Here is a 27389-nt window from a genome sequence, read left to right on the forward strand (position 1 = left end):
TCTAAAGGGAATAACTAGAAAAGTATCTAAAAAATGTTTTCTTGAATGAGGCTCCAGAAAATAATCTAACCAAAAAAACAAAAAACAAAAAACAAAAAAACATGATTTCAGAAGAAATGATCCATAAAAGAATCTAGAAAAGAACGTTTTTTTTAGATTGAGGCTCTACAAAAGAATCTAGAAAAGAGTTGTTTCTGGATAGAGGTTCCACAAAACTATCTAAAAAAAATTTTTCTAGCATGAGTCTCTAGAAAAGAAGCTAGAAAAGACTTTTTTCTAGATAGAATGTCTAGAAAACTATGTTTTCAGAGTTGAGGCTCCAGAAAAGGATGTAGTAAAAATTCTTACTAGAGGGAGGAGGCAGAAAAGTTTCTAGAAAACATATTTCTCTAGATTGAAGTTCTTTAAAAATATTCTAGAAAAGACATGTTTCTAGAGAGAACTATTAACGTATCTAGAAAAAATATTTTCTATAATGAGGCTCTAAAAAGGAATCTACAGATCTTTCTTCTAAGAGAGTTATCTGTAAAAGAATCTAGAAAAGAGAGTTTTTTAGGTTGATGTAAAGGGTTTTTAGGTTTTTAGTTTTTTAGGTTGATGTAAACTGAGCAATGCACTTGGATGATGAAGCACGTGAGACTAATTGCCAATTGGACGGTTCCCTATTAACTTGTTTAAGGTTGACCCTCCCCAGCTGTTCTGTGCTGACTTGATTGGTGAGACAAAGAGAGGGAAGTGACTTGTGTGGGAGGAGCAAGAGTAACTTGGGTGGTGGAACTCACGCTCACTTGCACTCGTGACCTGGCGTTGGAGGCGAAGGTAAAGATCTAGAATAAAGATGTTTAGTGATCCTGACTCTTGCTGATTTCTGGAAAGATAGAGTTCCAGCATTTGGCGTCCAACGTGTGGCTGGCACCCTACTTCCACCGAAGTCCCCCTGTGACCAGGAGATTAGGTGAGTATTCTAATAGAAATAAGGAACTTACCTTGTTAAGGACTAAATCAGCAATCTCTAGTAACTGAGATGGGGCAGATGTTGGGTATATCCTGGGCCTCAGCTGACCCTGCTCCAACCCCAGCCCCTGCCTCATCTAGCAATGCTATAGAGGATATAATTAAGATAATTGATGAGAAAAGTTTACTTGTTCCCATCCCACAAATGAATAATCTCTTACACTCATTGATTTGCAGGTCCCCTTGGTTCTTAAATGAAGAAAAACTACGTATAGATAAATGGAAGCTAGTGGGACTTGAAATGAAAGAATTTTACTCAAAAAATGGGAATTGTCAAATTTTCCCAGAGGTATTTTACCTATACAACTTGATTCTATTAGACTTAAGCTATCAAGAAGAGTTTAGAAAAAGGAAGAGTTCTAAAAAGGCTCAGAGAAGGAAGCGTGAGGAACAAAAGATAGAAGATAGGCAAACTCAGGACATTGCCAGAGGGCAAGGGGATTTGAATGAGGAATCTGAGGGTGTAGACTCTGATTGTCCTGAAGAAATTTCAACCCCACCTAGAGAGCAGATTATTGATCAGCCCACATCCACTCCACCTTCAGGGACAGAGGGAGGAGGAGTAGTGGGAGGGGCGGTGACCTCATCAGCGCCCCCCCTCCTCCCACACAGAGCCCCCCCTCCCAACAACTGCCCACTCCTGTAACTAGATTAGAAAGAGGGCTTATTGAAGCAATTGAAAATGGAAAAGAAGTAGATAATGATTTCAAACTTCAAATTTTTCCCGTGATTCAACAGCGTAATTCTGCAGGTCAAGAGAGTAGAAGATATGCTCCTTTTAATATGGATGTCCTTAAAAACCTGAAAAAATCTTGCACTGTCTTTGGGGCTACATCAGATTATGTTAAAATGTTAATACACAATTTGGCTTATGAAACCTTAACCCCTAGTGACTGGAAAGTCATTGCAAAAGTGTGCTTAGAAACTGGACAAAATTTGTTGTGGCTTTCTGAATTTACTGAGCTCTGTAGAATTCAAGCCCAACAAAATAGTCAAAATGCAGCTAATACTTCCATCACCTATGACCTACTAATGGGTATAGGTTCTTATGCAGACGCTTTGGTACAGATTAATTACTCCATAACAGCATTTGAGCAAATTTCTGCTGCTGCTATCAAAGCATGGGCTTCTCTCCCCAGTAAAAACTACAAGGGTGAGACCTACACAAAAATTGTACAGGGACCAAATGAACCTTTTGCTGATTTTGTGGCACGTTTGCAGACAGCTGTCATACAGGCAAATGGTGAAAATGAAGTAACAGACACTTTGGTGAGGCAACTTGCTAGAGACAATGCCAATGAGGTTTGTAGAAGGATTATACTAGGACTACGTAAGGATGCTCCTTTAGAGGAGATCATAAGACGCTGTGCCGCAATGGGCACAAATACCTTTTATAGCCAGGCTATGGTGCAGACTTCCCAAGATCCCAACATGGGGAGACAGGATCCCTTTTGGCAAGGGGTTTCCCGAGAGACTCGTCAATGCTTTCAATGCGGTAAAGTAGGCCATTTGAAAGCTCAATGTTGGCATAGAGACAGAGTGAGAAGACAGGCTGGGAGAACAAGACCCAAAACCCCATGTCCAAAATGCAACAGAGGACTCCATTGGGCCTCAGAGTGTAGACTGATTCAGGGAAACGGGATGAGGGGCCCAGCTCCAGGGCCCCAAGCAAAAAACACTTGGGGCATGATGGCAGCCGATGCCACACCCAGAGAGTGCCTCCAAGTCCAATACCCAGACATGACCAATCAGCCAGGAAGCCATCTGAGGGGAGAAAGGGATTACACAATCAGTCAGCCAGGAAGCAACATGATGGGAGAAAGGGACTACAATTAGGGAGGATAGAGTTGTATGCAGCTGGGACAATTGAGATACCCCCTGGAGAGGTGAAATCTGTTCCTCTCCAACCTATGGATCCCTTGCCTCCAGGCACAGTAGGCTTGACCATTTCACCTCCTGAGAGTACTTACAAGACAGTGTTCATTCATACACTGATGTGGGAAACTGGGGAATGTGTAGATAATATCCCAGTCACTAACACAGGGAGACAATGTGTGACTTATCAACCAGGGGAAGTAGTAGCATCGGGTTTATTGATACAGACTCCTAATAAGCAACCTGGTGACAGTCACCCATGTTCGGACTCCAAGCAGAAAAACCCAGGAATATACTGGACAGCAGCTGTGACAGCTGACCGACCTATGCTCACCATCTATATAAATGGCATAGCATTAGAAGGACTGGTGGACACAGGTGCAGATCGCACAGTCATTAGAGGTGCCAACTGGCCCAGTCACTGGCCAAAGACTAAGGCAGACACCTACATGTCTGGGGTAGGAGGATCAATAGCAGCTGAAGTTAGTGCTACCCCTTTAAGATGGGTATTTGAAGGTGAAACAGGAGTTTTTACTCCTTTTATAGTTGAAAAAATCCCCATCAATCTGTGGGGAAGAGACATTTTACAACAATTAGGGTTAAAAATGAGTACTTCGGTTTTTTAGGCAGGGCTGCTGTTGAAGGCCTGCCAACACTTTCACCTGTTCCTATCCAGTGGAAAACTGATACACCAGTGTGGATAGAACAGTGGCCCTTAGATAACAATAAAATTCAGGCCTTACTAGATATAGTACAGGAACAACTTGATCAAGGACACTTACAACCTTCTCTAAGTCCTTGGAATTCCCCAGTATTTGTTGTAAAAAAGAAATCTGGAAAATGGAGGATGTTGACTGATTTAAGAAAGGTAAATGAACAGATGGAAACTATGGGAACTCTTCAACCTGGACTTCCATCTCCTACTCAGTTGCCTAGAGAATGGCCTCTGTGGGTTATAGACATTAAGGATTGTTTCTATTCTATCCCTCTAGATAAGGAGGATATGAAAAGATTTGCCTTTTCAGTGCCCAGCGTTAACTTAGCTGAGCCTTATAAAAGATATGAATGGACAGTTTTGCCACAGGGAATGAAAAACAGCCCTACTATGTGTCAAATGTATGTTGCTGCTGCTCTTAGTCCAGTAAGAAAAGCATTTCCAAAAGTAATGTTATTACATTACATGGATGATATATTGGGATGTGCACCTGAGGAACAAATGTTAGAAGCATGTCTACAAAAAACCATAGAAACACTAAGGAATTATAAATTGCACATAGCTCCAGAAAAGATTCAAAGACATGCTCCTTTTCAATATTTAGGATATGAAGTATATCCTAAGGTGCTTACAGTACAAAAACTCTCCTTAAGAACAGAGAAGCTAAACACCTTAAATGACTTCCAGAAATTGATAGGAGATATCCAATGGATGCGTCCCGTGCTAGGCTTGACTACCTGTCAATTGCAACCATTATATGACATTTTAAGGGGAGACAGTGCTTTAAATTCACCACGCCAGCTTACAAAAGAAGCTCAAGAGGCTTTGAGACAAGTTGAACTGGCTTTATCCAATGTGGTTGAAAGAGTCACTCAAAAACCCTTGGAAATATCAGTTTTTGCTACACAAGAGGCCCCCACAGCAGTCCTTCATCAAGGAGACAGTGTGATAGAGTGGGTGAACCTCCCAGCACAACCAGAACAAAGCCTTATTCCTTACCCAGTGCTTGTGGCTAGAATTTTATTAAAGGCCATTAAACGAGCAGTACAATTATCTGGGACAAGACCTGACAAGATATATACCTTTTATACTAATGCACAAGTTAATGTGTGCTGCGAAACCATCCCAGAGTGGCAAATTTTATTAACCATGGCTCCAAATTTTGCACACGGGTCTCCATTAAAGATAACCAGACTGCTACATAATTGGCAATGGATTCTTGAAGAAAAGGTTTCTAAAGTTCCTCTTAAAGGACCAACTATCTTTACAGATGCATCCAAACATAATATTTGCGCTGTGTATTCTCGTGACTTAACTATAAAGAGAGTAATCAGAACTCCTTTTCAGTCCACTCAGCAGAATGAATTGTATGCAATCATTCTAGCTCTTGCTTATTATCCGGGAGACATAAATATAATATCTGATTCAGCCTATTCAGTAGGTGTGGTACAAAGAATTGCCACAGCCCAAATAAAATTTGTAGCCTCCAATATATATCAGCTCTTTAAAGAGCTTCAAGAGCAAGTGAGAAAGCATCCAGGTAAGATTTATATTTTGCATGTCCATTCCCATAGTGGACTTCCAGGTCCTATTTTTGATGGTAATTCAAAGGCAGATAGCCTTCTAACCATGCTGGCCAGTACTCCTTTATTTCAAGAAGCACAAGAGTCTCATTCTAAATATCATCAGGCTGCCCGAGCTTTACGTTTGCAGTTTGGAATAACAAGAGAAGAAGCTAGGAGCATAGTAAAAGCCTGTACAGCTTGCCTTCCTTTCCATGCTCCTACACTCCCTCCAGGGAAGAACCCTCGTGGTTTGAGACTTAATGAAATTTGGCAAATGGATGTGACCCATTATAAATCTTTTGGTCGTCTATCTTTTATCCATGTCGTGGTAGACACCTTTTCAGGATTCACATTTGCAATACCAGCAGCAAAAGAGACAGCCCGAGTGGTCACTGAATTCCTTATACAAGCATTTGCAATTATGGGCGTGCCACAAGCAATAAAAACAGACAATGGACCTGCATATACATCTAAACATTTTACACACTTTTGTGCACAGTATAAGATTTTACACACCACGGGCATACCCTTTAATCCTCAAGGGCAGGCAATAGTAGAGAGAAGAAACAGAGATATTAAGACACTCCTCCAAAAACAAAAGAAAGGGGGAGCCACGGGTAACCCTAGAGAACTTCTAAATTTAGTTCTCTATACCATTAATTTTTTAATTTTTGACAAAGATGCACTGGCTCCAGCAGACAGGTTTTATAACTCACCGGAAGGGCAGTGTCCAGTGCGAGCAGCTCCACTGTCTTTAGATAATCGCCAAGTGATGTGGAGAGACCCAGAAAGTGGTGAATGGAAGGGACCAGATAGGTTAACTGCTTGGGGGAGAGGGTTTGCTTGTATCTCTACAGATGGAGAAGGAATCAGATGGGTGCCAACGAGCCGTATTCGCCTTGTCCATCGGAGGGAGACAGAGCAGACCCTTGAAACGAAGGAGAAGGCCCAAGAAACATCGGGTGGTTCCGTTGCTGACTGTGCCCACCACTGAAAGAACCTGGCAGTTATGGCGTTTGACCCATGGACATCAAAAACTGTTGGACTTGAAAATCCTCAGAAATCATTGGATTCTCTGAGACATCATAAGACTATTGTAGGACTTGAAAGTCTCAGGAATCATTGGATTCTCTGAGACATCATAAGACTATTGTAGGACTGAAATCCTCAGGAATCATTGGATTCTCTGAGACATCATAAGACTATTGTAGGACTGAAAGTCCTCAGGAATCATTGGATTCTCTGAGGCATCATAAGACTATTGTAGGACTGAAAGTCCTCAGGAATCATTGGATTCTCTGAGGCATCATAAGACTGTTGTAGGACTGAAAGTCCTCGGGAATCATTGGATTCTCTGAGGCATCATAAGACTGTTGTAGGACTGAAAGTCCTCAGGAATCATTGGATTCTCTGAGGCATCATAAGACTGTTGCTGGACTTCAAAATCTTGTGGGGATCATTGGATTCCCTAACATATAAAAAGACTGATGTGGGATTTCAAAAACTTGTGGGGATCATTGGATTCCCTAACAATGAAGCAATGGACAATAGATTGGTTTTGGACTATTTCTTGGTTGCTGAAGAAGGGGTATGTGTGTCTGGTGTCTACATACCCTCCTTCTAGGACTTCTGGAAATCTCTTACAATACCATGTTGATTTATATTGTTTGTTATATCACTATTTGCATGTACAATTCCTGTTTGTTACACCACATCGAGTCTGCACTGATTGTGGGGAGAGTCACCACTAATAGCCTCTGCGTTATTGCTATGTGCTTGTGTAATAACTCCCATGCTGATGGGTTTGTGCATACTTGTCTCTAATAAGGCCCTTCAATCCAGAAACCCGCTAGCAAATCCCCACTTCTCTTTGGTGCTTCTCATCTCCCTTCCTGAGATGTCAGGGAGGGCGTGATTATCTCCTTTTTAGTGCTTTCATCTCCCCTCCTGAGAAGTCAGGGGGGGCGTGATCACCTCCTTTTTGGGGTTCTCATCTCCCTGAAAGGTCAGGGATGGCGCGACCTCCTGTGGTCTAAAACAAAAGAAAGCGGGAGATGTAAAGGGCTAGAACTGAGCAATGCACTTGGATGATGAAGCACGTGAGACTAATTGCCAATTGGACGGTTCCCTATTAACTTGTTTAAGGTTGACCCTCCCCAGCTGTTCTGTGCTGACTTGATTGGTGAGACAAAGAGAGGGAAGTGACTTGTGTGGGAGGAGCAAGAGAAACTTGGGTGGTGGAACTCACGCTCACTTGCACTCGTGACCTGGCGTTGGAGGCGACGGTAAAGATCTAGAATAAAGATGTTTAGTGATCCTGACTCTTGCTGATTTCTGGAAAGATAGAGTTCCAGCAGGTTGAGACTGTAGAAAAAATCTAGAAAATTGTTTTTTTCTAGAGATAGGATCCAGAAAAATTGTTTTCTAGATTGAGGCTCTAGAAAATGATCTAGAAAAGAATTGTGTCTAGAAAAAGTATCTAGAAAAGTTCCTAGAAAAGATTTTTTTCGAAAGTGAGGTTTTCGAAAAGAATCTAGAAAAGTATCTTTTCTAAAGGCAATAACTAGAAAAGTATCTTAAAAATGTTTTCTTGAATGGGGCTCCAGGAAAGAATCTAACAACAACAACAACAACAACAACAAAAAACCAAAAAAAACAAAAAAAACAAAAAAAAAACATGATTTCAGAAGAAATGATCCATAAAAGAATCTAGAAAAGAACGTTTTTTTCAGATTGAGGCTCTAGAAAAGAATCTAGAAAAGAGTTGTTTCTGGAGAGAGGTTACACAAAAGAATCTAAAAAAATTTTTTCTAGCATGAGGCTTTTAGAAAAGATCTAGAAAAGACTGGTTTCTAGATAAAAGATCTGGAAACGATGTTTTCTAAGTGAGGCTCTAGAAAATATTCTAGTAAAGAATTCTTTCTAGGGAGAGGATGCAGAAAAGATTTTAGAAAAGATATTTCTCTAGTTTGAAGTTCTAGAAAATGAACTAGAAAAGACATGTTTCTAGAGAGAACTAGAAATGTATCTAGAAAAAAGTTTTCTAGAATGAGGCTCTAAAATGGAATCTACAGATGTTTAATCTAAGAGAGTTATCCATAAAGGAATCTAGAAAAGAAGGTTTTTTTAGGTTGAGGCTCCAGAAAATAATCTAGAAAAGAGTTGTGTCAAGAGAGAGGATCCAGAAAAAATAGTTTTCCAGATTAAGGTTCTCCGAAATGATCAAGAAATTAATTGTTTCTAGAGTATCTAGAAAAGATTCTAAAAATGATATTTTTCTAGATTTTGGTTTTCAAAAAGAATCCAAAAAAGTCCCTTTTCTAAAGAGAACATCTAGAAATGTATCTAAAAATGTTTTCTCGAATGAGCATCCAGAAAAGAATCTAACAGCAAAAATAAATAAATAAATAAATAAAATAAAACATTTTTTCAGAACAAATGATCCATAAAAGAATCTAGAAAAGAACGTTTTTTTTTAGATTGAGGTTCTCGAAAAGAATCTAGAAAAGAGTTTTTTTCTAGAGAGAGCATCCAGAAAAGAGCCTAGAAAACCTTTTTCTAGCATGTGGCTCTAGAAAAGAATCTAGAAAAGACTTGTTTCTAGATAGAAGATCTAGACAACTATGTTTTCAAATTGGAGGCTCTAGAAAAGGATCTAGTAAAGAATTCTTACAAAAGGGAGGATACAGAAAAGTTTCTAGAAAAGATATTTCTCTAGATTGAAGTTCTAGAAAATCATCCAGAAAAGACATGTTTCTAGAGAGTACTAGAAACGTATCTAGAAAAAAATTTTCTATAAAGAGGGTCTAAAAAGGAATCTACAGATCTTTCTTCTAAGAGAGTTATCCAGAAAAGAATCTAGAAAAGAACGTTTTTTTTTTAGGTTGAGACTCTAGAAAAAAATCTAGAAAAGCGTTTTATCTAGAGAGAGGATCCAGAAAAATTGTTTTCTAGATTGAGGCTCTAGAAAATGATCTAGAAAAGAATTGTTTCACGAGAGAGGATAGAGAAAATTTCCAAGAAAAGATGTTTTTTCTAGATTGAGGTTTTCAAAAAAATTCTAGAAATGTATCTTTTTAAAAAGAGAATAAGTAGAAAAGTATTTAAATTTTTTTTTCTTGAATCTGGCTCCAGAAAAGAATCTAACAAAAAAAAACATGATGTCAGAAGAAATGTTCTATAAAACATTCTAGAAAAGAACGTTTTTTAAGATTGAGGCTTTAGAAAAGAATCTAGAAAAGAGTTTTTTCTAGAGAGAGGATCCACAAAAGAATCTAAAAAAAAATTTTCTAGCATGAGTCTCTAGAAAAGAATCTAGAAAAGACTTTTTTCTAGATAGAATGTCTAGAAAACTATGTTTTCAAAGTTGAGGCTCCAGAAAAGGATCTAGTAAAAATTCTTACTAGAGGGAGGAGGCAGAAAAGTTTCTAGAAAACATATTTCTCTAGATTGAAGTTCTTTAAAATCATCTAGAAAAGACCTGTTTCTAGAGAGAACTATTAACGTATCTAGAAAAAATATTTTCTAGAATGAGGCTCTAAAAAGGAATCTACAGATCTTTCTTCTAAGAGAGTTATCCGTAAAAGAATCTAGAAAAGAACGTGTTTTTTTTTTAGGTTGAGACTCTAGAAAAGAATCTAGAAAAGCGTTTTTTCTAGAGAGAGGATCCAGAAAAAATGTTTTCTAGATTGAGGCTCTAGAAAATGATCTAGAAAAGAATTGTTTCTAGAGAAAGCATCTAGAAAAGTTCCTAGAAAAGATTTTTTTCGAAATTGAGGTTTTCAAAAAGTATCTAAAAAAGTATCTTTTCTAAAGGGAATAACAAGAAAATTATCTGAAAAATGTTTTCTTGAATGAGGCTCCAGGAAAAATCTAACCAAAAAAAAAAAAAAAAAAAAAAAAAAAAAAAAAAAAAAAAAAAAAAAAAAACATGATTTCAGAAGAAATGATCCATAAAAGAATCTAGAAAAGAACATTTTTTAGATTGAGGCTCTAGAAAAGAATCTAAAAAAGAGTTGTTTCTGGAGAGAGGTTCCACAAAAGAATCTAGAAAAAAAATTTTCTAGCATGAGGCTCTAGAAAAGAATCTAGGAAAAAAATGGTTTCTAGATAAAAGATCTGTAAACTATGTTTTCTAAGTGAGGCTCTAGAAAAGGATCTAGTAAAGAATTCTTACTAAAGGGAGGATGCAGAAATGTTTCTAGAAAAGATATTTCTCTAGATTGAAGTTCTAGAAAATCATCTAGAAAAGACATGTTTCTAGAGAGAACTACAAACGTATTTAGAAAAAAATTTTCTAGAATGAGGCTCTAAAAAAGAATCTACAGATCTTTCTTCCAAAAGAGTTATCCATAAAAGAATCTAGAAAAGAACGTTTTTTAGGTTGAGACTCTAGAAAAGAATCTAGAAAAGTGTTTTTTTTTGTAGAGAAAGGATCCAGAAAAAATGTTTTCTAGATTGAGGCTGTAGAAAATGATCTAGAAAAGAATTGTTTCACAAGAGAGGATAGAGAAAATTTCCAAGAAAAGATTTTTTTCGAAATTGAAGTTTTTCAAAAGAATCTAGAAAAGTCCATTTTCTAAAGAGAACATCTAGAAAAGTATCTAAAAATGTTTTCTGGAATGAGCATCCAGAAAAGAATCTAACAGCAAAAATAAATAAATGAAATAAAACATTTTTTCAGAACAAATGATCCATAAAAGAATCTAGAAAAGAACGGTTTTTTTTAGATTGAGGTTCTCGAAAAGAATCTAGAAAAGAGTTTTTTCTAGAGAGAGCATCCAGAAAAGAGCCTAGAAAAACTTTTTCTAGCATGTGGCTCTAGAAAAGAATCTAGAAAAGAATTGTTTCTAGATAGAAGATCTAGACAACTATGTTTTCAAATATGAGGCTCTAGAAAAGGATCTAGTAAAGAATTCCTACAAAAGGGAGGATGCAGAAAAGTTTCTAGAAAAGATATTTCTCTAGATTGAAGTTCTAGAAAATCATCCAGAAAAGACATGTTTCTAGAGAGAACTAGAAACGTATCTAGAAAAATATTTTCTAGAAAGAGGGTCTAAAAAGGAATCTACAGATCTTTCTTCAAAGAGAGTTATCCAGAAAAGAATCTAGAAAAGAACGTTTTTTTTTTTTTAGGTTGAGACTCTAGAAAAGAATCTAGAAAAGTGTTTTTTCTAGAGAGAGGATCCAGAAAAAAATATTTTCTAGATTGAGGCTCTAGAAAATGATCTAGAAAAGAATTGTTTCTAGACAAAGTATCTAGAAAAGTTCCTAGAAAAGATTCTTTTAGAAATTGTGGTTTTCGAAAAGAATCTAGAAAAGTGTCTTTTCTAAAGGGAATAACTAGAAAAGTATCTAAAAAATGTTTTCTTGAATGAGGCTCCAGAAAATAATCTAACCAAAAAAAAAAACAAAAAAAAACAAAAAAAACATGATTTCAGAAGAAATGATCCATAAAAGAATCTAGAAAAGAACGTTTTTTTTAGATTGAGGCTCTAGAAAAGAATCTAGAATAGAGTTGTTTCTGGAGAGAGGTTCCACAAAAGAATCTAAAAAAAAATTTTCTAGCATGAGTCTCTAGAAAAGAATCTGGAAAAGACTTTTTTCTAGATAGAAAGTCTTGAAAACTATATTTTCAAAGTTGAGGCTCCAGAAAAGGATCTAGTAAAAATTCTTACTAGAGGGAGGAGGCAGAAAAGTTTCTAGAAAACATATTTCTCTAGATTGAAGTTCTTTAAAATCATCTAGAAAAGACCTGTTTCTAGAGAGAACTATTAACGTATCTAGAAAAAATATTTTCTAGAATGAGGCTCTAAAAAGGAATCTACAGATCTTTCTTCTAAGAGAGTTATCCATAAAAGAATCTAGAAAAGAACGTTTTTTACGTTGAGACTGTAGAAAAGAATCTAGAAAATTGTTTTTTTCTAGAGATAGGATCCAGAAAAAATGTTTTCTAGATTGAGGCTCTAGAAAATGATCTAGAAAAGAATTGTTTCTAGAGAAAGCATCTAGAAAAGTTCCTAGAAAAGATTTTTTTCGAAATTGAGGTTTTTCAAAAAGTATCGAGAAAAGTATCTTTTCTAAAGGGAATAACAAGAAAATTATCTGAAAAATGTTTTCTTGAATGAGGCTCCAGGAAAAATCTAACCAAAAAAAAAAAAAAAAAAACATGATTTCAGAAGAAATGATCCATAAAAGAATCTAGAAAAGAACGTTTTTTTTGATTGAGGCTCTAGAAAAGAATCTAAAAAAGAGTTGTTTCTGGAGAGAGGTTCCACAAAAGAATCTAGAAAAAAATTTTTCTAGCATGAGGCTCTAGAAAAGAATCTAGAAAAAAACTGTGTTTCTAGATAAAAGATCTGTAAACTATGTTTTTCTAAGTGAGGCTCTAGAAAAGGATCTAGTAAAGAATTCTTACTAAAGGGAGGATGCAGAAATGTTTCTAGAAAAGATATTTCTCTAGATTGAAGTTCTAGAAAATCATCTAGAAAAGACATGTTTCTAGAGAGAACTACAAAACGTATTTAGAAAAAAATTTTCTAGAATGAGGCTCTAAAAAAGAATCTACAGATCTTTCTTCCAAAAGAGTTATCCATAAAAGAATCTAGAAAAGAACGTTTTTTAGGTTGAGACTCTAGAAAAGAATCTAGAAAAGTGTTTTTTTTTGTAGAGAAAAGATCCAGAAAAAATGTTTTCTAGATTGAGGCTGTAGAAAATGATCTAGAAAAGAATTGTTTCATGAGAGAGGATAGAGAAAATTTCCAAGAAAAGATTTGTTTCGAAATTGAAGTTTTTCAAAAGAATCTAGAAAAGTCCCTTTTCTAAAGAGAACATCTAGAAAAGTATCTAAAAATATTTTCTGGAATGAGCATCCAGAAAAGAATCTAACAGCAAAAATAAATAAATAAATAAATAAACAAATAAATAAATAAATAAATAAATAAATAAATAAAATAAAACATTTTTTCAGAACAAATGATCCATAAAAGAATCTAGAAAAGAACTTTTTTTTTTTTAGATTGAGGTTCTCGAAAAGAATCTAGAAAAGAGTTTTTTCTAGAGAGAGCATCCAGAAAAGAGCCTAGAAAAACTTTTTCTAGCATGTGGCTCTAGAAAAGAATCTAGAAAAGACTTGTTTCTAGATAGAAGATCTAGACAACTATGTTTTCAAATTTGAGGCTCTAGAAAAGGATCTAGTAAAGTATTCCTACAAAAGGGAGGATGCAGAAAAGTTTCTAGAAAAGATATTTCTCTAGATTAAAGTTCTAGAAAATCATCCAGAAAAGACATGTTTCTAGAGAGAACTAGAAACGTATCTAGAAAAAAATTTTCTATAAAGAGGGTCTAAAAAGGAATCTACAGATCTTTCTTCTAAGAGAGTTATCTGTAAAAGAATCTAGAAAAGAACGTTTTTTTTTTTAGGTTGAGACTCTAGAAAAGAATCTAGAAAAGCGTTTTTTCTAGAGAGAGGATCCAGAAAAAATGTTTTCTAGATTGAGGCTCTAGAAAATGATCTAGAAAAGAATTGTTTCACGAGAGAGGATACAGAAAATTTCCAAGAAAAGATTTTTTTTTCTAGATTGAGGTTTTCCAAAAAAATCTAGAAATGTATCTTTTTAAAAAGAGAATAAGTAGAAAAGTATTTAAATTATTTTTTTGAATCAGGTTCCAGAAAAGAATCTAACAAAAAAAAAACATTATTTCAGAAGAAATGATCCATAAAACATTCTAAAAAAAACGTTTTTTAGATTGAGGCTCTAGAAAAGAATCTAGAAAACAGTTTTTTCTAGAGAGACGATCCAGAAAAGAGCCTAGAAAAACTTTTTTCTAGCATTAGGCTCTAGAAAAGAATCTAGAAAAGACTTGTTTCTAGATAGAAGATATAGAAAACTATGTTTTCAAAGTTGAGGCTCTAGAAAAGGATCTAGTAAAGAATTCTTACTAGAGGGAGGGTGCAGAAAAGTTTCTAGAAAAGATATTTCTCTAGATTGAAGTTCTAGAAAATCATATAGAAAAGACACGTTTCTAGAGAGAAATAGAAACGTATCTAGAAAAAAATTTTCTAGAATAAGGCTCTAAAAAGGAATCTACAGATCATTCTTCTAAGAAAGTTATCTAGAAAAGAATATAGAAAACATTTTTCTAGCATGAGGCTCTAGAAAATAATCTAGAAAACACTGGTTTCTAGATAAAAGGTCTGGAAAACTATGGTTTCTAAGTTGAGGCTCTCTAAAAGGATGTATTAAAGAATTGTTTATAGAAGGAAGATGTAGAAAAATTTCTTAAAAAGATTTTTCTCTAGATTGACGTTCTAGGAAATCATCTAGAAAAGACTTGTTTCTAGAGAGAAGAACTGCAAAAGTATCTAGAAAAATATTTTCTAGATTGAGGCTGTACAAAAAAATCTAGAAAAGAATCATTTCTAGAAAGAGGATCTAGAAAAGTTTCTAGAAAATATTTTTTTCTAGATTGAGGTTTTAGAAAATCACCTAGAAAAGATTTCCTACTGGAGAGAACAATTAGAAAATATCTATAAAAATTTTTTCTAGAATGAAGCTCTAGAAAATAACTACAAAAACTTTGTTTTAAGAGACTGATTCATAAAGAATCTAGAAAAGAACATTTTTTAGTTTGAGGCTTTAGAAAAGAATCTAGAAAAAGTGTTGTTTGTAGAGTGAATATCCAGAAAATAATGTTTTCTAGATTCAGGCTCTAGAAAATGATCGAGGAAAGAATAGTTTCTAGAGAGAGTATGTAGATAATTTTCTAGAAAAGATCTTTTTCTAGATTGAGGTTTTCGAAAAGAATCTAGAAAAGTATCTTTTCTAAAGAGAATAACTAGAAAAGTATCTAAAAAATGTTTTCTTGAATGAGGCTCCAGAAAAGAATCTACAAAAACTTTGTTTTAAGGGAGTGATCCATAAGAGAATCTAGAAAAGATCGTTTTTTTAAATTGAGGCTCTAGAAAAGAATCTAGTATTAACTTTTTTTCTAGAGAGAAGATCCAGAAAAGAATATTTTCTAGATTGAGGCTCTGGAAAATGATCTAGAAAAGAATTGTTTCCAGAAAAAGAATCTAGAAAAGTTCCTGGAAAAGATTTCTTTCTAGAGTGAGGTTTTTCAGAAGAATCTAGAAAAGACTCTTTTCTAAAAGAGAACAAGTAGAAAAGTATCTAAAAAAATTTTCTTGAATGAGGTTCCAGAAAAAAAGCTAAAAAAAAAAAAAAACATTGTTTCATAAGAAATGATTCATAAAATATTCTAGAAAAGAAAGTTTTTTTTTTAAATTGAGGCTCTAGAAAAGAATCTAGAAAAGAGTTGTTTCTAGAGAGAGGAACCAGAAAAGAGTCTAGAAAATTTTTTTCTAGCATGAGACTCTAGAAAAGAATCTAGAAACACTAGCTTGTAGTCAGAAGATCTAGAAAACTATGTTTTCAAAGTTTAGGCTCTAGAAAAGGATAAAGAATTTTTTCTAGAGGGAGGATGCAGTAAAGTTTCTTGAAAAAATTTTTGTCTGGATTGATGGTCTAGAAAATCATCTAGATAAGACTTGTTTCTAGAGAGAAAAACAAGAAAAGTATCTAGAAAAGAATCTAACAAAAAAAAAAAAAAACATTATTTCAGATGAAATGATCCGTACAGGAATCTAGAAAAGAATGTTTGTTTTTTAGATTGAGGCTCTAGAAAAGAATCTAGAAAAGAGTTGTTTCTAGAGAGAGGATCCACAAAAGAAATCTTGAAAAAAATTTTCTAGTATGAGGATCTAGAAAAGAATCTTGAAAAGACTTGTTTCTAGATAGAAGATCTAGAAAACTATGTTTTCAAAGTTGAGGCTCTAGAAAAGGATCTAGTAAAGAATTTTTTTTAGAGGGAGGATGCAGAAAAGTTTCTTGAAAAGATTTTTGTCTCGATTGATGTCCTAGAAAATCTTCTATAAATGACTTGTTTTTAGAGAGAACTAGAAAAGTATCTTGAAAAAAATTTTCTAGAATGAGGCTCTAGAAAAGAATCTAGAAAAACTATGTTTCAAGAGAGATGATCCGTAAAAGAATCTAAAAAAAGTACATTTTCTGGATTGAGGATCTAGAAAAGAATCTAGAAAAGAGTTGTTTCTAGAGAGAGGATCCACAAAAGAAATCTTGAAAAAAATTTTCTAGTATGAGGATCTAGAAAAGAATCTTGAAAAGACTTGTTTCTAGATAGAAGATCTAGAAAACTATGTTTTCAAAATTGAGGCTCTAGAAAAGGATCTAGTAAAGAATTTTTTTTAGAGGGAGGATGCAGAAAAGTTTCTTGAAAAGATTTTTGTCTCGATTGATGTCCTAGAAAATCTTCTATAAATGACTTGTTTTTAGAGAGAACTAGAAAAGTATCTTGAAAAAAATTTTCTAGAATGAGGCTCTAGAAAAGAATCTAGAAAAACTATGTTTCAAGAGAGATGATCCGTAAAAGAATCTAAAAAAGTACATTTTCTGGATTGAGGATCTAGAAAAGAATCTAGAAAAGAATTTTTTCTAGAGAGAGGATCCAGAAAAAATAGTTTTCCAGATTAAGGTTCTAGAAAATGATCTAGAAAAAAATAGTTTCTAGAGAGAGTATGCAGAAAAGTTTCTAGAAAAGATCTTTTTCTAAATTGAGGTTTTCGAAAAGAATCTAGAAAAGTTTCTTTTCTAAAGAGAATAATTAGAACAGTATCTAAAAAATGTTTTCTTGCATGAGGCTCCAGAAAAGTATCTACAAAAACTTTGTTTTAAGAGAGTGATCCATAAAAGAATCTAGAAAAGATCATTTTTTAAATTGAAGCTCTAGAAAAGAATCTAGTATTAAGTTTTTTCTAGAGAGAAGATCCAGAAAAGAATATTTTCTAGATTGAGGCTCTGGAAAATGATCTAGAAAAGAATTGTTTCCAGAGAAAGGATCTAGAAAAGTTCCTGGAAAAGATTTTTTCTCGATTGAGGTTTTTGAGAAGAATCTAGAAAAGTCTCTTTTCTAAAAGAGAACAATTAGAAAGTTACCTAAAAAAGGTTTTCTTGAATGAGGTTCCAGAAAAGAAGCTAACAAAAAAAAAAAAAAAAAAAAAAAAAAAAAAACATTGTTTCGGAAGAAATGATTCATAAAATATTCTAGAAAAGAAAGTTTTTCTTAGATTGAGGCTCTAGAAAATAATCTAGAGGTGGGCGGAGCCAAGATGGCGGAGAAGAAACACACGACTCAGTGAACGTCCTCACTCCCTCACAACCAATTAGATAAATTAAGTCTCAAAATTAGCTCAGGACTGATAGATACCACAAGGACTGGAAGCACGACTTACCAGCTGAAGAGAATCTGGAGTTTCAACAGGAAAGGTCAGTTCTCAGGGGAGGAATAAGAAAGACCAGCACAGACGGTGGGGTAGGGGCACACTGCGCCCATTGTGCTGGGAAGGGCTCTGGGATCAGAGAAGCCACTGAGGTAAAGGAATCTGGCACAGGCTGTTAGCTCTTCTCTGCTAATTATTTAGCAGTTCAGAAGAGAAAGCCAAAATATTTTAAAACTCAAATTAGATTTTCCCCGATCCGGGGGGTGACTCAGCAGAGAATCGGCACCAGGGGGTGTGGCCTCAGCTACCACCTGAGAATAGTTAAGAGATTGACAAGTGGGTGGATACGGCCCAAGGCAACACACACTGCCTAGCTTAGCTGGAGGGAGTGGAACTCAGCTCCAGGAAGTCCCAGAGAAGCGGAACCTTTGAACTAGGGACCGCGGTTTCTGGCAGACACTTCCAGTTTGAGCGCAGGGGCTTCTCACGTCACCTGCTGCAGACATCCACTCCCCACCCGGACACATAGGCTGGGCTTCGTGCTGTCTTCACTATTCTACGCCCTTGAAGCACAGTAGTGCTAATCACCTCTGAGGCACTTCCAGGGAGGGGGTGGGGAACTCTCTCCCAGAGCTCTCTCTTAGCTCAGGCTCAGGAGCCGCTGCATCCATCCGGTCTGGGAGGAAGCTGGTAAAGAAAATAATTTCCTACCCCAGGGACAGACCCCAAAAGATTTTTTTAAGTATGAGCAAAAAAGCTAGAAAAACCATAGATTCCTTCTATACAGAGAAAGACCGGGTATCCAACCCCGAGGAAGTTGACAGCAGAGAATCAACAGACAACAACCTAAAGGGGAACGATTCCTGCCCCCCATCACATAACTCTCTCCTAGAAGAAGCTCTTAAAAAATTGAGGGAGATTGAAGAAAAATGGGGAAAGGAAAGGGAAGTTATGATATAGAATAACAACGTCCTGAAATTGGAGTTGGAAAAAATAAAGAATTCACAGGAGATGCAGGGAAACAAAATTAGTGAATTAGAAAAGGTTAAAAAAAACGCAGAAAAGTAGGATTTCTGAATTGGAAAAGATAAAAAAGTCTCAAGAAAATAGAATTTCTGAATTGGAAAAAGAAAATAATTCTCAAAAAAAAAAATTAGGGAAATGGAAAAAAATTCAATAGAGCAAAATAATTCATTTAAAAACGAAATTGGGCATTTACAAAAAGAACTAAAAACTGTGAAAGAAGAAAATAACTCCTTAAAAGTCAGGATGGAACAAATAGAAATGAATGATTCACAGAGAACCCAAGAATCAGTCAAACAAAACAAAAAAAATGAGAAGCTGGAGAACAACGTCAAATACTTACTGGGAAAATCTATAGACCTGGAAAATAGATCTAGGAGAGATAATCTGCGGATTATTGGACTTCCAGAAAACTATGACCAAAAAAAGAGCCTAGATTCTATTTTACAGGAAATTATCCAAGAGAACTGTCCAGAGATAATAGAAACAGAAGGGAAAGTAGATGTGGAAAGAATTCATCGAACTCCTTCTGAAATAGACCCTAAAAAAAGAACACCACGGAATATTGTGGCTAAGCTGCAGAATTACCACACAAAGGAGAAAATCCTGCAAGCAGCTAGAAAAAAACAATTTAAATACCAAGGTGCCACAATAAGGGTCACCCAAGATCTGGCTGCCTCCACATTAAAAGATAGAAGGGCCTGGAACCTGATATTCCGAAAGGCAAAAGATCAAGGACTGCAACCAAGAATGAACTACCCAGCTAAGTTTAGCATCTTTTTCCATGGAAGAAGATGGTCATTCAATGAAACAGAGGAATTCTATATGTTTCTAAGAAAAAAACCAGACTTAAACAAAAAATTTGATCTACATCCACAAGACTGAAGAGAAACAGAAAAAGGTACACAGAACCCTTGAGAACTGTAACTCTGTTGTGGGTATATAAAAAATACTCAAGGATAATTTGATTTTACTGATATAAAAGAAAAAAAGGGGGGTGTAGTAAAGGGAAGGAGGTCGGTTCAGAAAAAGGGGAAGAAGTGATAAAAAGAGGGAAACTACATCCCAGGAAGAGACATAGAAAATACACCATATCTGAGGGAACTTAGTGAGGGGGAGAATCATTGTGTGAATCTTACTCTCATCAGAAGAGGCTCAAAGAGTAAATAATTAACATATTTGTTTTTCAGAGAATTTTCTCTCACCTCATTAAAAGGGGGGAGAGGAAAAGAGGAAAGGAAAAGGAGAATAAGTGAAGGGACTTGGAGGGAGGGGGGAGGGATCCTAAAAAAAAAAAAAAAAAAAAAAAGAGGGAGGGTTGCGCATCACAAGGGGGGTCTGTAAATTAAATATCGGGGAGGGGGATCAGGGGGGTCAAGGGAAAAAAGTATAATCTGGGGATAATACGATGGCAGGAAATACAGAATTAGTAATTTTAACTGTAAATGTAAATGGGATGAACGATCCCATCAAACGGAGACGGATAGCAGATTGGATCAAAAAGCAGAACCCTACAATATGTTGCCTACAGGAAACACACTTAAAGCAGGGAGATTCATACAGAGTAAAGGTAAAAGGTTGGAACAGAGCCTATTATGCTTCAGGTAAAGCCAAAAAAGCAGGGGTAGCTATCCTTATCTCAGATCAAGCAAAAGCAGAAGTAGATCTCGTTAAAAAAGATAAGGAAGGAAACTATATCCTGCTGAAAGGTAGCATAAATAATGAAGCCATATCAATACTAAACATATATGCACCAAGTGGTATAGCATCTAACTTTCTAAAGGAAAAGTTAAGAGAACTGCAAGAAGAAATAGACAGTAAAACTATAATAGTGGGAGATCTCAACCTTGCACTCTCAGATTTAGACAAATCAAACCACAAAACAAACAAGAAAGAAATTAAAAAAGTAAATAGAACATTAGAAAAACTAGGTATGATAGACCTTTGGAGAAAACTGAATGGCAATAGGAAGGAATATACTTTCTTCTCAGCAGTTCATGAATCCTATACAAAAATTGACCATATATTAGGACATAAAGATCTCAAAATTAAATGTAGGAAGGCAGAAATAATAAATGCCTTCTTCTCAGATCACAAGGCAATAAAAGCTACATTCAGTAAAAAGTTAGGGGTAAATAGACCAAAAAGTAATTGGAAACTGAATAATCTCATCTTAAAGAATGACTGGGTGAAAGACCAAATTATAGAAACAATTAACAATTTCACCCAAGATAATGATAATGATGAGACATGATACCAAAAGCTGTGGGATGCAGCTAAAGCAGTAATAAGGGGAAATTTTATATCTTTAGAGGCTTATTTGAAGAAAATTGAGAAAGAGAAGATTAATGAATTGGGCTTACAACTTAAAAGGCTAGAAAAAGACCAAATTATAAACCCCCAACCAAAAATTAAACTCGAAATACAAAAATTAAAAGGAGAAATCAATAAAATTGAAAGTAAAAAAACTATTGAATTAATAAATAAAACCAAGAGTTGATTTTATGAAAAAGCCAATAAAATAGATAAACCTTTGGTAAATTTGATCAAAAAAAAGAAAGAGGAAAATCAAATTGATAGTCTTACAAATGAAAAGGGGGATCTTTCCACCAATGAAGAGGAAATTAGAGAAATAATAAGGAGTTACTTCACCCAACTTTATGCCAATAAATTTGATAACTTAAGTGAAATGGATGACTTTCTCCAAAAATATAGGCTCCCTAGATTAACAGAGGAGGAGATAAATTGCTTAAATAGTCCCATTTCAGAAAAAGAAATAGAACAAGCTATTAATCAACTCCCCAGGAAAAAATCCCCAGGGCCAGATGGATTCACATGTGAATTCTACCAAACATTTAAAGAACAATTAGCCCCAATGTTATATAAATTATTTGAAAAAATAGGGGATGAAGGAGTCCTACCAAACTCCTTTTATGACACAGACATGGTACTGATACCTAAACCTGGTAGATCGAAAACTGAGAAAGAAAATTATAGACCAATCTCCTTAATGAATATTGATGCTAAAATCTTAAATAAGATATTAGCAAAAAGACTTCAGAAAATCATCTCCAAGATAATACACTATGATCAAGTAGGATTTATTCCAGGAATGCAGGGCTGGTTTAATATTAGGAAAAATATTAATATAATTGACCATATTAATAATCAAATTAATAAGAACCATATGATCATCTCAATAGATGCAGAAAAAGCATTTGACAAAATCCAACATCCATTCCTACTAAAAACTCTTGAGAGTATAGGAATAAATGGATTATTCCTTAGAATAATCAGGAGTATATATTTAAGACCGTCAGTAAGCATAATATGCAATAGAAATAAACTGCAACCTTTCCCAGTAAGATCAGGAGTGAAACAAGGTTGCCCACTATCACCATTACTATTCAATATAGTACTAGAAACGCTAGCCTCGGCAATAAGAGCCGAGAAAGAGATTCAAGGAATTAGAGTAGGAAATGAGGAAATTAAACTATCACTTTTTGCAGATGACATGATGGTATACTTAGAGAACCCCAAAGACTCTGCTAAAAAGCTACTAGAAATAATTCAAAATTTCAGCAAAGTGGCAGGATACAAAATAAATCCACATAAATCCTCGGCATTTTTATATATCACTAACAAAATGCAACAGCAAGAGATACAAAGAGAAATTCCATTCCAAACAAATATTGAGAGTATAAAATATTTGGGAATCCATCTACCAAAGAAAAGTCAGGAATTATATGAGAAAAATTACAAAACACTTGCCACAAAAATAAAATCAGATTTACATAATTGGAAAGACATTCAGTGCTCTTGGATAGGCCGAGCGAATATAATAAAGATGACAATACTCCCCAAACTAATCTATTTATTTAGTGCTATACCAATCAGACTCCCAAGAAACTATTTTAATGACCTAGAAAAAATAACAACAAAATTCATATGGAAGAATAAAAGGTCAAGAATTGCAAGGGAACTAATGAAAAAAAACTCAGAGGAAGGTGGTCTAAGTGTACCTGATCTAAAGCTATATTATATAGCAGCAGTCACCAAAACCATTTGGTATTGGCTACGAAATAGACCGGTAGATCAGTGGAACAGATTAGATACAAAGGACAAAAAAGGGTACATCTATAGCAATCTAATCTTTGACAAACCCAAAGATTCCAACATTAGGGATAAAAATTCATTATTCGGAAAAAACTGTTGGGAAAACTGGAAATTAGTATGGCAGAAATTAGATATGGATCCACACTTAACACCATATACCAAGATAAGATCAAAATGGGTCCGTGATTTAGGCATAAAGAGGGAGATAATAAAGAGATTAGAGGAACAGAGGATAATCTACCTCTCAGACTTGTGGAGGAGGAAGGAATTTATGACCAGAGGAGAACTAGAGATCATTATTGATCACAAAATAGAAGATTTTGATTACATCAAACTAAAAAGTTTCTGTACAAATAATACTAATGCAAACAAGATTAGAAGGGAAGTAATAAATTGGGAAAATATTTTTAGAAACAAAGGTTCTGACAAAGGTCTCATTTCCAAAATATATAGAGAACTGACCATAATTTATAAGAAACCGAACCATTCTCCAATTGACAAATGGTCAAAGGACATGAACAGACAATTCTCAGAGGAAGAAATTGAAACTATATCCACTCACATGAAAGAGTGTTCCAAATCACTACTGATCAGAGAAATGCAAATTAAGACCACTCTGAGATACCACTACACACCTGTCAGATTGGCTAAGATGACAGGAACAAATAATGACAAATGTTGGAGGGGATGTGGGGAAATTGGGACACTAATACATTGCTGGTGGAGTTGTGAAAGAATCCAGCCATTCTGGAGAGCAATCTGGAATTATGCCCAAAAAGTTATCAAACTGTGCATACCCTTTGACCCAGCAGCGCTACTACTGGGATTATATCCCAAAGAAATACTAAAGAGCGGAAAGAGACATATATGTGCCAAAATGTTTGTGGCAGCTCTTTTTGTTGTGGCTAGAAACTGGAAGATGAATGGATGTCCATCAGTTGGAGAATGGTTGGGTAAATTGTGGTATATGAAGGTTATGGAATATTATTGCTCGGTAAGAAATGACCAGCGGGAGGAATATAGAGAGGCCTGGAGAGACTTAAATCAACTGATGCTGAGTGAAATGAGCAGAACCAGAAGATCACTGTACACTTCAACAACAATACTGTATGAGGATGTATTCTGATGGAAGTGGAAATCTTCAACATAAAGAAGATCCAACTCACTTCCAGTTGATCAATGATGGACAGAGGTAGCTACACCCAGAGAAGAAACACTGGGAGGGGAATGAAAATTGTTAGCACTAATATCTGTCTGCCCAGGTTGCATATACCTTCGGATTCTAATGTTTATTGTGCAACAAGAAAATGATATTCGCACACATGTATTGTACCTAGACTATATTGTAACACATGTAAAATGTATGGTATTGCCTGTCGTCGGGGGGAGGGAATAGAGGGAGGGGGGGTAATTTGGAAAAATGAATACAAGGGATAATATTATAATATATATATATATATATATATATATATATAATAAAAAAAATTAAAAAAAAAAAAAGAAAAGAATCTAGAAAAGAGTTGTTTCTAGAGAGAGGAACCAGAAAAGAGTCTAGAAAATTTTTTTCTAGCATGAGGCTCTAGAAAAGAATCTAGAAAACACTAGTTTGTAGTCAGAAGATCTAGAAAACTATGTTTTCAAAGTTTAGGCTCTAGAAAAGGATAAAGAATTTTTTCTAGAGGGAGGATGCAGTAAAGTTTCTTGAAAAAATTTTTTTCTAGATTGATGTTCTAGAAAATCATCTAGATAAGACTTGTTTCTAGAGAGAAGAACAAGAAAAGTATCTAGAAAAGAATCTAACAAAAAAACATTATTTCAGATGAAATGATCCGTAAAGGAATCTAGAAAAGAACGTTTTTTTTGATTGAGGCTCTAGAAAAGAATCTAAAAAAGAGTTGTTTCTGGAGAGAGGTTCCACAAAAGAATCTAGAAAAAAATTTTTCTAGCATGAGGCTCTAGAAAAGAATCTAGAAAAAACTGGTTTCTAGATAAAAGATCTGTAAACTATGTTTTCTAAGTGAGGCTCTAGAAAAGGATCTAGTAAAGAATTCTTACTAAAGGGAGGATGCAGAAATGTTTCTAGAAAAGATATTTCTCTAGATTGAAGTTCTAGAAAATCATCTAGAAAAGACATGTTTCTAGAGAGAACTACAAACGTATTTAGAAAAAAATTTTCTAGAATGAGGCTCTAAAAAAGAATCTACAGATCTTTCTTCCAAAAGAGTTATCCATAAAAGAATCTAGAAAAGAACGTTTTTTAGGTTGAGACTCTAGAAAAGAATCTAGAAAAGTGTTTTTTTTTGTAGAGAAAAGATCCAGAAAAAATGTTTTCTAGATTGAGGCTGTAGAAAATGATCTAGAAAAGAATTGTTTCATGAGAGAGGATAGAGAAAATTTCCAAGAAAAGATTTGTTTCGAAATTGAAGTTTTTCAAAAGAATCTAGAAAAGTCCCTTTTCTAAAGAGAACATCTAGAAAAGTATCTAAAAATATTTTCTGGAATGAGCATCCAGAAAAGAATCTAACAGCAAAAATAAATAAATAAATAAATAAATAAATAAATAAATAAATAAATAAATAAATAAATAAAATAAAACATTTTTTCAGAACAAATGATCCATAAAAGAATCTAGAAAAGAACTTTTTTTTTTTTAGATTGAGGTTCTCGAAAAGAATCTAGAAAAGAGTTTTTTCTAGAGAGAGCATCCAGAAAAGAGCCTAGAAAAACTTTTTCTAGCATGTGGCTCTAGAAAAGAATCTAGAAAAGACTTGTTTCTAGATAGAAGATCTAGACAACTATGTTTTCAAATTTGAGGCTCTAGAAAAGGATCTAGTAAAGTATTCCTACAAAAGGGAGGATGCAGAAAAGTTTCTAGAAAAGATATTTCTCTAGATTAAAGTTCTAGAAAATCATCCAGAAAAGACATGTTTCTAGAGAGAACTAGAAACGTATCTAGAAAAAAATTTTCTATAAAGAGGGTCTAAAAAGGAATCTACAGATCTTTCTTCTAAGAGAGTTATCTGTAAAAGAATCTAGAAAAGAACGTTTTTTTTTTTAGGTTGAGACTCTAGAAAAGAATCTAGAAAAGCGTTTTTTCTAGAGAGAGGATCCAGAAAAAATGTTTTCTAGATTGAGGCTCTAGAAAATGATCTAGAAAAGAATTGTTTCACGAGAGAGGATACAGAAAATTTCCAAGAAAAGATTTTTTTTTCTAGATTGAGGTTTTCCAAAAAAATCTAGAAATGTATCTTTTTAAAAAGAGAATAAGTAGAAAAGTATTTAAATTATTTTTTTGAATCAGGTTCCAGAAAAGAATCTAACAAAAAAAAAACATTATTTCAGAAGAAATGATCCATAAAACATTCTAAAAAAAACGTTTTTTAGATTGAGGCTCTAGAAAAGAATCTAGAAAACAGTTTTTTCTAGAGAGACGATCCAGAAAAGAGCCTAGAAAAACTTTTTTCTAGCATTAGGCTCTAGAAAAGAATCTAGAAAAGACTTGTTTCTAGATAGAAGATATAGAAAACTATGTTTTCAAAGTTGAGGCTCTAGAAAAGGATCTAGTAAAGAATTCTTACTAGAGGGAGGGTGCAGAAAAGTTTCTAGAAAAGATATTTCTCTAGATTGAAGTTCTAGAAAATCATATAGAAAAGACACGTTTCTAGAGAGAAATAGAAACGTATCTAGAAAAAAATTTTCTAGAATAAGGCTCTAAAAAGGAATCTACAGATCATTCTTCTAAGAAAGTTATCTAGAAAAGAATATAGAAAACATTTTTCTAGCATGAGGCTCTAGAAAATAATCTAGAAAACACTGGTTTCTAGATAAAAGGTCTGGAAAACTATGGTTTCTAAGTTGAGGCTCTCTAAAAGGATGTATTAAAGAATTGTTTATAGAAGGAAGATGTAGAAAAATTTCTTAAAAAGATTTTTCTCTAGATTGACGTTCTAGGAAATCATCTAGAAAAGACTTGTTTCTAGAGAGAAGAACTGCAAAAGTATCTAGAAAAATATTTTCTAGATTGAGGCTGTACAAAAAAATCTAGAAAAGAATCATTTCTAGAAAGAGGATCTAGAAAAGTTTCTAGAAAATATTTTTTTCTAGATTGAGGTTTTAGAAAATCACCTAGAAAAGATTTCCTACTGGAGAGAACAATTAGAAAATATCTATAAAAATTTTTTCTAGAATGAAGCTCTAGAAAATAACTACAAAAACTTTGTTTTAAGAGACTGATTCATAAAGAATCTAGAAAAGAACATTTTTTAGTTTGAGGCTTTAGAAAAGAATCTAGAAAAAGTGTTGTTTGTAGAGTGAATATCCAGAAAATAATGTTTTCTAGATTCAGGCTCTAGAAAATGATCGAGGAAAGAATAGTTTCTAGAGAGAGTATGTAGATAATTTTCTAGAAAAGATCTTTTTCTAGATTGAGGTTTTCGAAAAGAATCTAGAAAAGTATCTTTTCTAAAGAGAATAACTAGAAAAGTATCTAAAAAATGTTTTCTTGAATGAGGCTCCAGAAAAGAATCTACAAAAACTTTGTTTTAAGGGAGTGATCCATAAGAGAATCTAGAAAAGATCGTTTTTTTAAATTGAGGCTCTAGAAAAGAATCTAGTATTAACTTTTTTTCTAGAGAGAAGATCCAGAAAAGAATATTTTCTAGATTGAGGCTCTGGAAAATGATCTAGAAAAGAATTGTTTCCAGAAAAAGAATCTAGAAAAGTTCCTGGAAAAGATTTCTTTCTAGAGTGAGGTTTTTCAGAAGAATCTAGAAAAGACTCTTTT

The sequence above is a fragment of the Sminthopsis crassicaudata genome, chromosome 5 (genome assembly GCF_048593235.1).
Source record: "Sminthopsis crassicaudata isolate SCR6 chromosome 5, ASM4859323v1, whole genome shotgun sequence".
NCBI classification, from domain to species: Eukaryota; Metazoa; Chordata; class Mammalia; order Dasyuromorphia; family Dasyuridae; genus Sminthopsis; species Sminthopsis crassicaudata.